Source organism: Pelodiscus sinensis, chromosome 27, assembly GCF_049634645.1.
Source record: "Pelodiscus sinensis isolate JC-2024 chromosome 27, ASM4963464v1, whole genome shotgun sequence".
NCBI lineage: Eukaryota > Metazoa > Chordata > Testudines > Trionychidae > Pelodiscus > Pelodiscus sinensis.
Window position 1 is genome coordinate 9,014,591 of NC_134737.1, and position 13,246 is coordinate 9,027,836.

Consider the following 13,246-nt stretch of genomic DNA (forward strand, 5'->3'; position numbering starts at 1 on the left):
AAAGCAAGTCCACAGGACCACTTTATTGCACTGCAACTTTCTGGCTCAGGGGTGTGAAACACACACACACACACACACACACACACACACACACACACGGAGCAAAGCACCTGTGTCAACAGGCTCCTAGCGCTGTTAGCTACTCCCCTCGCAGACGTGATTTACTTAGAGCCCAGCCGTGGTCATGGCTGCGCTTTAATTTTAAAAGCATCAACAAAGCCAAAGGGGTTTAGCGGGTCCCAGATGGTTGTAATGAATCATAAATCCAGTGTTCTTTATTAAGTCCTTGATTTTTATATATCTATACTATGGACCTGGGCCATCCAAGTGGAAACGGGGAAGCAAGGGGGCAGTTGCCCTGTGGCCTGGCGATTTATAGGGGCTTGGGGTTGCCATCATCACTATTGCAGCCACAGCAACCAGAGTGCTGGGCCCTTTTAAATCACCGCCGGAGCCCTGGGCAGCTCTGAGGGCTGTGTGGGGAGGGTGTGGCATGTCCAGGCGGCACTAAGGATTGGCTGCCCTTAGACCTTCCACCATAGACCCTGCCCCTTACAGGAGGCCCACGTGTTGCCCAGGGCCCAGTGAAATGTGTCACCAGCCCTGAGCACAGCTGTACTTCTACAGCAGCAGGGCTGTAAACGCTGCCACGTAGCCACTCGTCTGCTGGTGGGAGAGCAGAGGTGTAGGAAGGGTGTTATGCGCCCAGGGGAAAAGGCAAAATGTCCGTCCCCCCGCGGCACAGCAGAGCCCCGAACCTGGTGCACTGCTGAGCCCGATCCTGGGAGGAGGGGGCGGAGCTTATCCCGCATCTTCCCCCACCCCCTCCAGTTTGGGGCCGGGCCCCCGCACGCACCAACCCGCCGGCAGAGATGGAGGAGGGTCGGGTTGGGGGCGGAGAGGCAGGGAGGAGCTCCAGCCGGCAGCAGTGGGCGGAGGAGGAGCAGGCGGGCGGAGGGATGACAAGGAGAGTGGAGGGGGACTAAATTGGCGCCCAGGGGCAACTCCCCCCCACCTCCCCTCGCTACGCCACTATGATAGAGTCACCCCCAAAGAACTGTGTTTGCAGGAGAGCCTCTCCCACTGATATAGCACTGTCCGCATGACCGCTTTGGACAGTAACATTTAGGTCGGGGAGTGGGGGGTTCACATCCATGACTAACATAAGTTTTACCGACTAAAGTGCAAGTCCAAACACAGCCTGAGTGTCTAGAAAAGTTATGAATTTAAGCTCCCAGGCTCATCTTGAGAAGAGCTCTGTGTAAGCTCCAGAAGCCGGTCTAATAAAAGATATTACCTCACCCACCTTCCCTGTGTTGAATTCTGGGATCTCAACAGCTATGACAGCACTGCAGACTGGAAACTTGTTAATGTTTCTCTTTATTAACCCAGCTCTTTGTCCCCTGGAGTGAATAACCAGTAGTTTCTTTAATGCATTTCACCTTTTTTCCCCACATTGGCCATAAACCTTGAGTTTAGCAGGTTTTCATCGGTGTCGGTGAATAATTTGAGTAGTTCTGGTCGGCAAACTGGGCACAAGCACTCGAAACCTAAGCTGTGCTTAATTCTGAGTGGACATGCACTGTAGCTCACATGTTATAGTTTCGGTTCCCTGATTGGAGAAGCATAACGTAGGCCACCAACAGAAACCTGGGACCTGTCACGCTGAAGTTGGTTTATTTTAATCAATTGACAGATTCGCACCAGCAGGGTCACCCCGGGACAGAAATTCTCCCACAATTAAATATACTGTAAAAGCATTTAGACAGAGGCTGCTCTGGCCAGGATGCTGGAATGGCCCCTATTCATGGCTGGAGCCTTTCTCCATCATGATAGGCTAAAGAAATGCAAGGGTAGATCCCGCAGGTTAACTCTCAAGTAAAATGCACCCTTACAGTCAGGCTTATGGTCAGCCTACTCTTGTTTGAAAATTCAAGATTTTCTAAGTAAGCATGCAATGCCTCCCTTTCAGCTGGTCTACAGAGGGGTAACAGCCTCCTTACTGCTGGCAGCTAGTGGAGCTACTCCTTTAGTTCTGTGAAATAGGCCTGTGGTTTTGATGCAGAACATTTCAGGTTGTATTTATCCCTGTTTGGGACTACTTGTGTGGTACGAAGGTCTCTTTTCTCTCATAGAATCATAGAGCTGGAAGAGACCTCAGGAGGTCATCAAGTCCAGCCCCCTGCCCAAAGCAGGACCAACCCCAACTAGATCAACCCAGCCAGGGCTTTGTCAAGCCGAGACTTAAACACTACTAGGGATGGAGATTCCACCCCCTCCCTAGGGAACCCATCCCAGTGCTTCCCCACCCTCCTTTTGTTCTACACAGTGCTTTTTTGCACAAAAACCTCTTGCGCAAAAGGGAAAGGAAGAGGAAATGCAAATGAGAGAGTGACCTATGCAAATGAGCGCTCCATTTACATTTGCTCTTCCGCAAGAGGCTTGCAGTATAGACGTAGCACCTGAGAGGGTGTGTGTGACACAATCTTCTCCCTTGGGCGGTCGTACTTTGGCATCATTTCAGTGGCTGGGTTTAACATGCGAATGCTGGGTAGTGATGGTGGCCTGTGATATAGAAGGTCAGATTAGAGCAGCAGTGGGCAATAAGGCAGATGTGGTTCACCAGGGTTAGCCTGGTGAGCCACCAGTGCTTTATTTATGAATGCTTCTGAAGGTGTGGCTGCGGATCACTGTTCCTGGCCAATGGGAGCTGCGGGAAACGGCACAGACCAGGACATTGTTCCCGCAGCTCCCATTGGCCACAGTCCATGGCCAATGGGAGCTGCCAGCAGCCGTACCTGTGGATACTCTGGTAAATAAAGTGCTGCCAGGGCTAAGCCAGCTGAACCGCATCCAGCCACAGCTCGTTTATTGCCCTATCCTGGACTAGAGGAACAGCTAGTCCCTTCTGGCTTTCAACTGTTCCACACGGGGATTTTAATTCTCAGCAGTCTCCCCAAGGTGATACATAGGGGGCACAAAGGAGCCTATTCTCCTCCAGTCCAGGAAGAGGTGTCGATAAGCGGGTGCGCCCTTGTACGCCGCTCCAGTAAGATCTGGCAAAGCTGCGGCACAAGCCAGCAGGGAGCTATTGAAAGAGCTGGCAGGGACCCAGGTTGCAATAGGACAGGACCTGTCAGAAAGGTTAAGTTGCTTTCACCGCTGATTACAGGAGACTTTCAGATAGACACAGTGGGAGGATGGAGCACAAATATCAGAATTAAACACAAATCCTGGGGGACCGAAGTGAGTGCATGAGCCGTAGTTCTCCACTCCCTCTTGTGGCCGGCGTGGGAGGCATTCTGAAAGCAAAACCCTACTTCCCGTCTGCTAGAACTGAGCTGCGGTTTTGTTATCATGTCTCCTGTATGCTTATTAACCAACCCCCTTGCTTCTCCTGCCCTGTACTATCGGAGCCCTCGCGTTCCTCCAGCAGAAGCTGTGAACAGCAAACTAATCTTCACCATTGGCCATCTCCCTGTTCCGTTCATAAGAACGAAAACAAACCTGGAATTCTAAGATTTAGCATTAACAGCTCTCTTAGAGCATGTTTTCCCTTTGCCTTGACAGCCCTTTTTACCCCATAATCTCTCTGCAACATATTAGGCCTGCAGCAGGGGAGGGACTTGGCTTTGGGTGCTAAGGATCAGGGAAAAGACACACAAGACTTTTGGGATTTTCCTTAAATGATCAGTTAAGTGTCGACTGACCCCTACGCAGGCTCCAGTCACCCTTTGAATAGGGGGAGGAGGGCCACGACTGGATGGCTTAGATTGTTGGTAATCTCCATTAGGATTTTATACTGCCACCCATCATAGTTTTGGGGGTTGATCCATATGAAACTAAAAGCAGGATCCTGAGTGGACTTCATGGACTCTCTGATTCTTCTCCCTTTTGGGGGTTAAAAAAACAACTTTTCATGGCATTGTATTTCTGACTGTTTGCATGGTATTCATTTTGGCTTCTGTTTATTGGGTAGACAGGATGGGTCAGTGTTGAGATTGTGTGTCTGATGGCAGTAAGGATTTTTCTAAGGTGGTGGACTGTGGAGAAAAGTTTTGCTGTGTTTCTTAAAGTCCTATATCTCATCCAGAATTCTTCAAAATAATTCCACCATAAGAAAGATACTTTGAAAGCTGCCCAGTCAGGAAGGGAGGAGATATCAGAAAATAGCAATAATTAAACCATGCGAGACCAGTGAAAGACAAAAGAGGAAGATGCCTCAAACATCTCCATTCTGAGTGTACTGGTTGAAGAACCTTGTGTATCAACTTTACAAGAGACAAAAAACAAAGGAACCCCTCATTCAAAGCAGCTTTTCAGATTATAGAAGTCAACAGTGAGTTGGAGGCATCCTTCAGTAAAAGCAGACTTTGGATATGTCTACACTGTATTTCGGCTTTCCGGTAACCCTCATTCCACGAGGGTTAAGGGGTGTTTCGAAATAACATGTTATTTCAAAATTTGGCGCAGTGTAGATGCGTCAAATTTCAAAATAGCTTATTTAGAAATTCAATCGAAATAAGATATGCAATTCGTGTATCTTATTTCGAGTTCAGGGTGCTGTGTAGACACACCCAAATTTGAGACCTTTTCCCTTCTCCTGAGCAGCTGTCCAAGCACATGGAAGATTTGGTCCCACACAATTTAATTGAGCTGGGACTTTATTTTCCAACTTCATGATGATTGAATAATTGTGGCATTTTTGGTTTCCTAAACAGAGCCAGAAACCTTCAGATGAGGACACTGTCCAAGAAGAGACCCACACTAAGAAAGTTCATCAAAGAGAAGGGAAAAAAATTACCAGTAAGCAACACAATTGCCTTCCCCAAATACTTTACAAAACAACCTCCCTCCCCCAACTTGTTTTTGAGATCACTGATGATCATTGCATTATCCTGATGTGCCAGTAACAGCCAAGATGGATCATCATGCATCATCCAATGATGGAACAGTGCATTATAGCCATCAGTGTTTGTTGTCAGGATCCTTTGCTATCCTGGCTTATTGTTTAGTAAAGCGTGGTGCTGTTTTAATTTTGTTTCCCTGTAATACATACATTCCACATCACATACTGGTTGGTTAAAATTTTCCTACTCCCCATTAAACTCTTTTTCCTCTATAGATAGTTACTCCACCAGAAGAATATTTTTCTCAGCATTTCAAGTAATAGTTTCCATCCCAACTAGTAATTAGCAAAGTAAGACGTATAGCGGCACTGCAAGGGACATATGAAACACTCACAAAAGAAGCGGAAACTAGTGTAAATTTTACTAGAATGGAGCTCTATCTTCAAGGAAAAGGTTCAGGTTGAAAGTTTCTTTTTATATGTAATACTTTTCCAGCTAATTGACAACAAACATCGTGTATGTCTTTTAATATTAATTATTTTAGTAAAAGGGGCTTCTTTTTCCAAGTTTCTTTGCTCAAAGTACTAATTAATTGTTTGAAATTCAGCACACGGGGACCCAAAAGGACTAGCAATATACCTGTAAGTGCAAGGGACAGATACAGCTGCCCTTATCTTGCAGTCTGATGCCCTGTGGGTTTAGGGTTAGTTAGGATTCGGGGTTATTGAGCCAGGGGAAAGGCAGAAATGGTTGCTCACGTTCATTTCTAATTTGTCTGTGTGCGCACACAGACTGTTTCTCAGCCCTTGTAATGGGCCCGGCGGGCACATCTCAGCACCTGCTGCTTTGAAACGCTCTTCTTGTTATGTAAATGTTTAATACGGGATGGTTGTTATCTGTCACCTAGACAGATGGTTTAGGTTACTGAGCTTGTGAACAAGGATTAATTGGAAAGGGGCAGATGTCAGCTAGGCACGGAGGTGCCAGGCCGAAAGAGAGCTTAATCTGTAAGTAATTAGATGAGGTGGAATAGCAGTGAGCCCAGAGCTACCTTGACGGTATCAAGTGGAATAAGAGTAGGCCAGGGGCCAGGCACCCCAGAAAGGTCGTCTTTGTGTCTGAGCTCTGGTATAACTTACTTAGGGCAGCTGTAGCCCAATCCTAAGGACGGTCTCGTTTGGGTTTGGGAGAACTGGATCCAAGTGTAACGCAATGGCCAGCTGTGTCATGTCCTCTTCAGCGACCACCACTGCCTCCACTGAACACCCACGAGGAAAAAGAGCTCCCAGCACAGAAGTCTGGGGATCACGTCCCGCTGAGGACAGCTCACATTATCCAAGAGCAGGAGGAGGGAAATCTAGACTTTCACAGCCACTCTAGGGGAACCCCAAAAAACCTGCTTCCTGGCATTAAGCCAAGAGAACACAGGCATGTTCTTCGAGGTATGGGCATGTGCTTTTGCTTTCACTTTGGGCGTGCACTCACTTGGATTGTGCACATGTTCGTGGGGACTGACACACACGCCCCCCTCCCCCGCACCTCAGCTTTTATGCATCTGTGCCCGTGTGTACTTTGGCTCAGTTGGGCAACATCTGCATTTGACAGATGGGGGTGTATATGTCCCTACGCACCCTGTGCTTGAACATGTCCCTGATGTCACATAAGGGAATTATTCTTGGCTGTAAAGGGAAGTCTTGCACAAAGACCATGACAAAGGGGTCTGCTTGTCAGCTATGGCCAGGACAGGCAGAATCCATAGGAGTCTCCTATTTGCGTATGGTACCTAGCTACTACAGTGATAGATGGTGGCCCCGTTACATTCTTAAATGAAGAATGTAATTCATTGAACACCGTTGTCCCCACGGTCACAAAGAGCAAGAGGGCCCATTACCTCATTCCTGGGCGCCATGGAGTGTCCTTGTGATGCCCGCACTGCAGAAGGAAGGGTTATTTGAGGAACGGGGTGGTCACAATTTGAGGCAAAGTGTTCCACAACCTCAGACGAAGGTGGGGAGATGTTTACAGAGCCCAGTTCTAGCTGTTCGGTGCTGGCAGGGACCAGGAGAGTGAAGGATGTCCCAGAGAGGGGGTATGAAGGGAGATGGGACTATGCTGCTGCTTTGATTTTTCAGTAACATTTCTTTCCCACTGGCCTCATAAAATGCACACGGGGCCTGGTTCACAGTTGGAGTCTGTAGGTGCAGTGCCACTGACAGCAGGTCGTGATATGGCTCCCGATCTTCGTAAGCCGTGCAGCAGCGAATGTAGAGTTGGTGTCTAAGGGAGCCGGTGCTTTGAAGGCAGGAATGTCTGGTGTCTTTAAGAAGAGGAACCGAGCAGCTGGGGTAGATAGGCATGAAGCAGAACCACCCCGGCCCATGCCACGAAGGGCAACCGCTGAGGAAGCTGGACTTAAAAATAGGGTCCTTTAAACAAATCAACATGTGTCATATGACATTCAGAAAACTGAAACAGGGCTCTCTCCTGACTGCCTTATATAGACAACGTGCGCTGAAGAGACTTGGTGCTGAATTTCAAACAATTAAACAGCACATTGAGCATAGAAACTTGGAAAAAGAAGCCCCCTTTACTAAAATAATTAATATTAAAAGACATACACAATGTCCTATAATGGACAGGTAACTGCTTTCGCCGCTATATAGACTCTGGATTCTGCCATTTCCACTCCAACTCACCTGATGAAATGGGTTTTACTTAATTTAAGTTTTGGGTTCCCCCCATTGAGCTAATACAGAATTCAGCCCACTTCCTCCCCCCTCCTTCCTCTGCTCCCGGAGCTCAGGGCACCTCTGGCTAGGTCATTTTCTCATGGCTGGCATGGAGCGCTGCTGAATTAGTTGGGTTTGGGTGCCCATTGTAGCAGTATCACCACACTCTTTTCTCCCTGTATGGCATGAGTATCCGCCATGGTGTAGTATTTGCTGGCACGCTCTATTTGAGCCTCTACTGGGGCCAACCTGCTCCCCTCCTTCCTATCTCACCTGAGACAGGTGTCCGGTATGCTGGCTCTTCTTGGCTGGTCCATAGAAATGGAGTTGCCATCACCACGTCACGCCAGAGTCCCCAATGCCTTTGAATCCCCTCCCCTCCCAACCCTAAGGGTACGTCTAGACTACATGGCTCTGTCAACGGAGCCATGTAAACTAGTTTACCCCACATAGTCAATAAAGCGGGGATTTAAATAATCCTGCTTCATTAAAATACACATGGCCGCCGCGCTGTGCCGACAATCCGCTGATCCGGCACAGCGTGGCAGTCTAGACACGGCACGGTCAACAAGGGAAGCCTTTGTCAACCGCTCCGGTAAATCAGCTGATTGTCGGCACAGCGCAGTGGCCATTTTTATTTTAATGAAGCGGGGATTATTTAAATCCCTGCTTCATTGACTATGCCAAGTAAACTATTTTACATGGCTCCGTCGACGGAGCCATGTAGTCTAGACGAACCCTAAGGGATTGGCATAGTGAAAGGAGAGCAAGAGACTGAACTCCCCCGCCCCTCAAACACTCTCAAGTTCCCTGCTGGGCAGTTGAGCGAATGCCAGTTCTGGTTTATCAGCTGTCTCCTGACTCACATCGTGAGTCATGTTACACCACATGCCTTTGTCCCTGAGGCACACACAGAGTGATGGCTGGGGTGATTAGGGGGAAATCACTTTCCCCGGCTCTTAGGAAAGCACCGAGGGCCTGATTTTCAAGAGACCGCCCCACACTCCCGGGACTGGCTTCTCAGAGGAGCTCAGAACTCAGCTGTAGCGTCTGAGCCTTTGCCAGGCGGGCCCCCAAGTCCTGGAAGGATTGGACTGGTCTAACCCTGACTTTGCTACAAAATCATAAATTAGGGCCCCCACATGGGGGGGTACACTTTACCAGAGCCTGGAGGCCTGGTCCCGGCTGTAAATTATGGTATGTGGGTGATAGGGGGCCCGTGTTACAAGTTTGTACTGGGCCTGGAAAAGATTGTTTGGGCCTGGCTCACAATGCAGCCCCGGGCAAGCTGCTATTCTGCAGTCATTTCCTCCTCGTTAGAAGGTGAAGGGCAGATATGTCCCCACCCCGTACTGCAAGACTTAAGTCACTCATCTGAGAGCCACACATGAAAGAGGCACTATAAAAGCAAAACCGCATGTATCGGGGCTAATCAGTGAAGGAGCCCTGCGGGAGTTCATGGCTGGGTAAAAGGAGGCATCGGATTTGTTGTGAGGAAAGACAAGTCCGGGGCCTTCTCTGATTCTTTGCTAGCACGTTAACCACTGGTAATGCTGGTATTGATATTTATCCAGTTAAAGTCTAACGGAGACCCATGCTGTAACTCGCTTTAAGTCATTACATTAAGCAAATGAAATGAATGGGATGCGTTTACGTGAATGGCCGGAGCAGGCTTGTCTTCACTAGCCTACTCTTCTGAAATTCAATAAGGGTAATTCATGCAGGGGTCAGAAAAAGCTCTGGGAAGCAGGATTGCTGGGTATCTGTACCAGGAAGGATTGCATCATTTTCCAGGAGGGGGCAGGTCGGGCCACATATGGGCAAAGCCCAGGAGAGGATATCAGTGCACAGCTACAGGAGGCGAAAGGATAAATTGCCCACGGGCTCTCAAAGGAGGGCCAGCATTTCTGATGCTCATCCCCATGCACTACTCCAGCGTCTCTCTCCAGCGCGCAAACTCCGATGTTAGACACTCCACGGTCACTTGCCAGCAAAACTTATCTCAGGGATTGGAATGCTTTCACTGAGTCACTGCAGCAACCAGAGAGGAGGGAAAGTAACACCCTATGACTAGCTATGCGTCATGGCATGATCTGGATACCACTGGCCCTTAGTCCTTTTTTGTTTATAATTTTACACTGAAAACTCAGAATCTCACATTTTGTGTCACCCAGAACACACAAAGCATTGACTGCCAGGGCAAAGCGTTGGTCTGGAGAGTTAGAATAATCGAATCCTAGGGTATGAAGAGACCTCAGGAGTCATCGAGTCCAGCCCCCTGCCCAAAACAGGACCAACCCCAACTCAATCATCCCAGCCAGGGCTTTGTCAAGCTCGGACTTAAAAACCTCTAGGGATGGAGAGTCTACCAGCTTCCTAGGGAACTCATCCCAGTGCTTCCCCACCCTCCTAGGGAAATAGTTTTTCCTAATATCCAACCTAGACCTCCCCCACTGTAACTTGAGACCATTGCTCCTCGTTCTGTCATCTGCCACCACTGAGAACAGCCTCTCTCCATCCTCTTTGGAACCCTCCTTCAGGGAGTTGAAGGCTACTATCAAATCATGCTTTGGATTGTATTCTGATGTAGCAAGGGGGTTTAAGGTGATGGCTGTTGATACAGCCATGTTTGTACTGCACATGGGGGCCAGAGTGACCCCAATTCTAGCTGTTTGTCAGTAGCAGGAAAATCACACATAGCCCTTCCCTGCTATTGGCGTAGGATTTGCTGGGCATCTCAAAAGGAGGTTTATTAGGAACACACCCACTTAGCTGAAAGTTGTGGAAGCTTTAAGAGAAAAGCCTTTTATCCAAAATGTTCATTGTTGACTTGACAGAGGTGCTCATGGACAACAGTCACCCTTCTGGTCAACTCAAAGGATAGAACTGGAGACATCCAGAGGTAATATCACGAGCTCAAGTTTAAGTGACAAGGCTATCTAACGATGGGCAGTAACTACTCAGATCATCTGCACACAGCACATGCTAACAAATTACACTAAGGAAGAGACCGGGAGCATAAACCCTCTGACTTAACCAACTTTCACTCTCTCATGACCAATTGCATGAGTTCTCTGGTTATCCCTTGGATGTTGCCCACCTAGGGTACATTTATACAGCTGCGTTAGTTTGGAATAACTGACGTTATTTCAAAATAACAGAGTGCATCTGCACTACAAGCCTTTATTTCGACATGTCGAGCTGGGGGAATTCTTGCTCCGACTCCTGTAACCCTCATTTCAGGAAGAGTAAGGGAAGTCGGAGGAAGTGTTCTTCTTTTGACTTCCTGCTGTGTAGACAGCACCAAAAGCCAAATTAAGCTATTTCGACTTCAGCTACACAATTGACGTAGCTGAAGTTGCGTAGCTTAACTCTACTTTTGCCCCTCTGTACCCCTAAAGAGGCCTGAAATCCAAACAAAAATAAGTCAGGGGAACAAGGGAGTAAGGGTGGGGAGAAGAGAGAATCTCTTCAGGACTTCTTTACACAAAGAGCAAAAAGAGTGCACAAACTCATATACCACTGCGCTCCCAGGACGGGGACACACACACGCGCGTGTGTGTCCTGTTACCGCTGAAAGGCAGCTGTCTCTGGAGAAAACTAGTTCAGAGTATTTCCAAACAGAAAGACGGGTGTAATGTACCTCCTAGGGGAGGCTGTTCTACAGGATCAGGTGGAAGCAATCATTGCTTTATAGACCAACACATCTATCAAAAAATGGTTACAGCAGAGAAACCTCCAAAAATTCTTAATCCGGATTGAGCCACTTGTTGGGGAAAACCATCACTTGTTTGTACCTCCCTTAGTCCATCAGGCAGAAAACTCAGTGCAAAACAGACCCAATACCTGACCTGCAGTCTTCTGGATAAGTACATACAGCTCCGGACAATGTTTAAATTGTGTGTAATTTTTTTCACGGTGACTAATCTAAACACCCAATAGATGGCACTATCGCTATAGGGGATAAAATCAGAGCATTTCTCAGACATATTTCCAACTGGCAAACTAGATGATTGGATCCATCTGGGCGCAGGGAGTTCATATCTTTTATTGCACCAACTTCCTTGGGTGAGAAAAAAATATTCCCTCAACCACCTTGTGTCTCTCATATCCTGGGACCAACACAGCCATGATAACACTGCATAGAGCACTGGACAGTGCTGTCGCTGATTCCAATTTAAAGCCCTTTTGTGGTTATTCATACATGTCCCGGAGGTAGAAGTCTGGATAGCAGATGCTAAGATCTGTAACTCCCTCCCCACATTTTTTTTTTTTAAGAGTGGTCCCTTGTTTCATTGATTTTATCACACAGATTAAGTTAAACAGCCTTTCTTTCCTACCTCCAAGCTCTGATTCACAGACACCAAGCATTAACTAAGGCTACATCTACACTGCCAGTTTTTGCAGCAGAAAATAGGCTAATGAGGGACTCATTTACATGAGTCAATCTCATTTGCATATTTTCTGACGATCCGTTTTTGCACTTGGGGTTTTTACGCAAAAACAAGCAGTGCGGACGTTTCCTTTTTGCGCAAAAACCCTTTTTGTGCCAGATCCTTATGCCTCAAAAAAGGAGGCATATTGATTTTGCGCAAAAAGGGTTTTTTGCACACAAAGGAAACACCCACACTGCTTGTTTTTGCGCCAAAATCCCTAGCGCAAAAACGGATCTGCAGAAAATATGCAAATGAGAGCTCACCTCATGCAAATGAGTCTCTCATTAGCATATTTCTGCCACAAAAACTGGCAGTGTAGACATAGCCTACGAGATTGAGAATGCCACTAGCTAGAGACAGCAAACAGTGATCTGTTGTTCACCACACAGTGCGCCTCAGCTTCAAGGCATCCTGCAACTATGAATTAAAATCTTCTGTAAAATCCAGTGTTGTGTTATTTGCATTCATCTCATGCATGGAGTTCTATAATTAAAGCTTATTCTGTTTTGTAATGATATAATTAAGCACTGAAGATTGAAGATTAGAAAATACAGGTGCTACGATCAAGTCAATGTTATAAATATTAAACAAAAGCCTGTGATCAAGTACAAATCTGGTGCTATTTATACATATTAGAGCTGGGTAGTTTTTACAAAAATTGAGTCAACAAATGGGGTTTTTTAAATCCAGTTCAACACTGAAGAACTTTGCTTTCAAAACTGAACAGTTTTGACAAAGTCTGAATTTGTTTTCCTTTCTTTATCGTGTTTTTACCCTTTTCCTCTCTGCCCTTCCCCCTTCTTTTCCTTTAAAAAATTGGCACAGTTTTATTTTCTAGGCCTCTCATTTTGTTCTTTAAAAAAATCATAACAAATTGCAAAAACCAATTTAAAGGGGTTTTTTTTTTTTTTTTTTTTTTTTTTTTTTTGTAAAACTGGGTTTTCCTTCTCTAGCTTTAGTACAATTTTTTCCTACCACAGAAGTTTGTTTTCTCCAAGTCGTATTGGAATTTTCTTCTCCATTGCTTATTGCTATTGCTAATGCTATTGCTCCTAAATAGATTGTTTAATCCAGAAGTGCTTTAGGTACAAGCCGATATACAAATTATACAAAGAGGATTATGTTGCTCCACCTCTCACTGCAAAGCAGGTGCTTCCAAGTGACAGCAGCAGTTGCACAGCAAAGAGCAGCACTACCCGACAGAAAGTTTGTAAAGATACTGTCTCCCCCT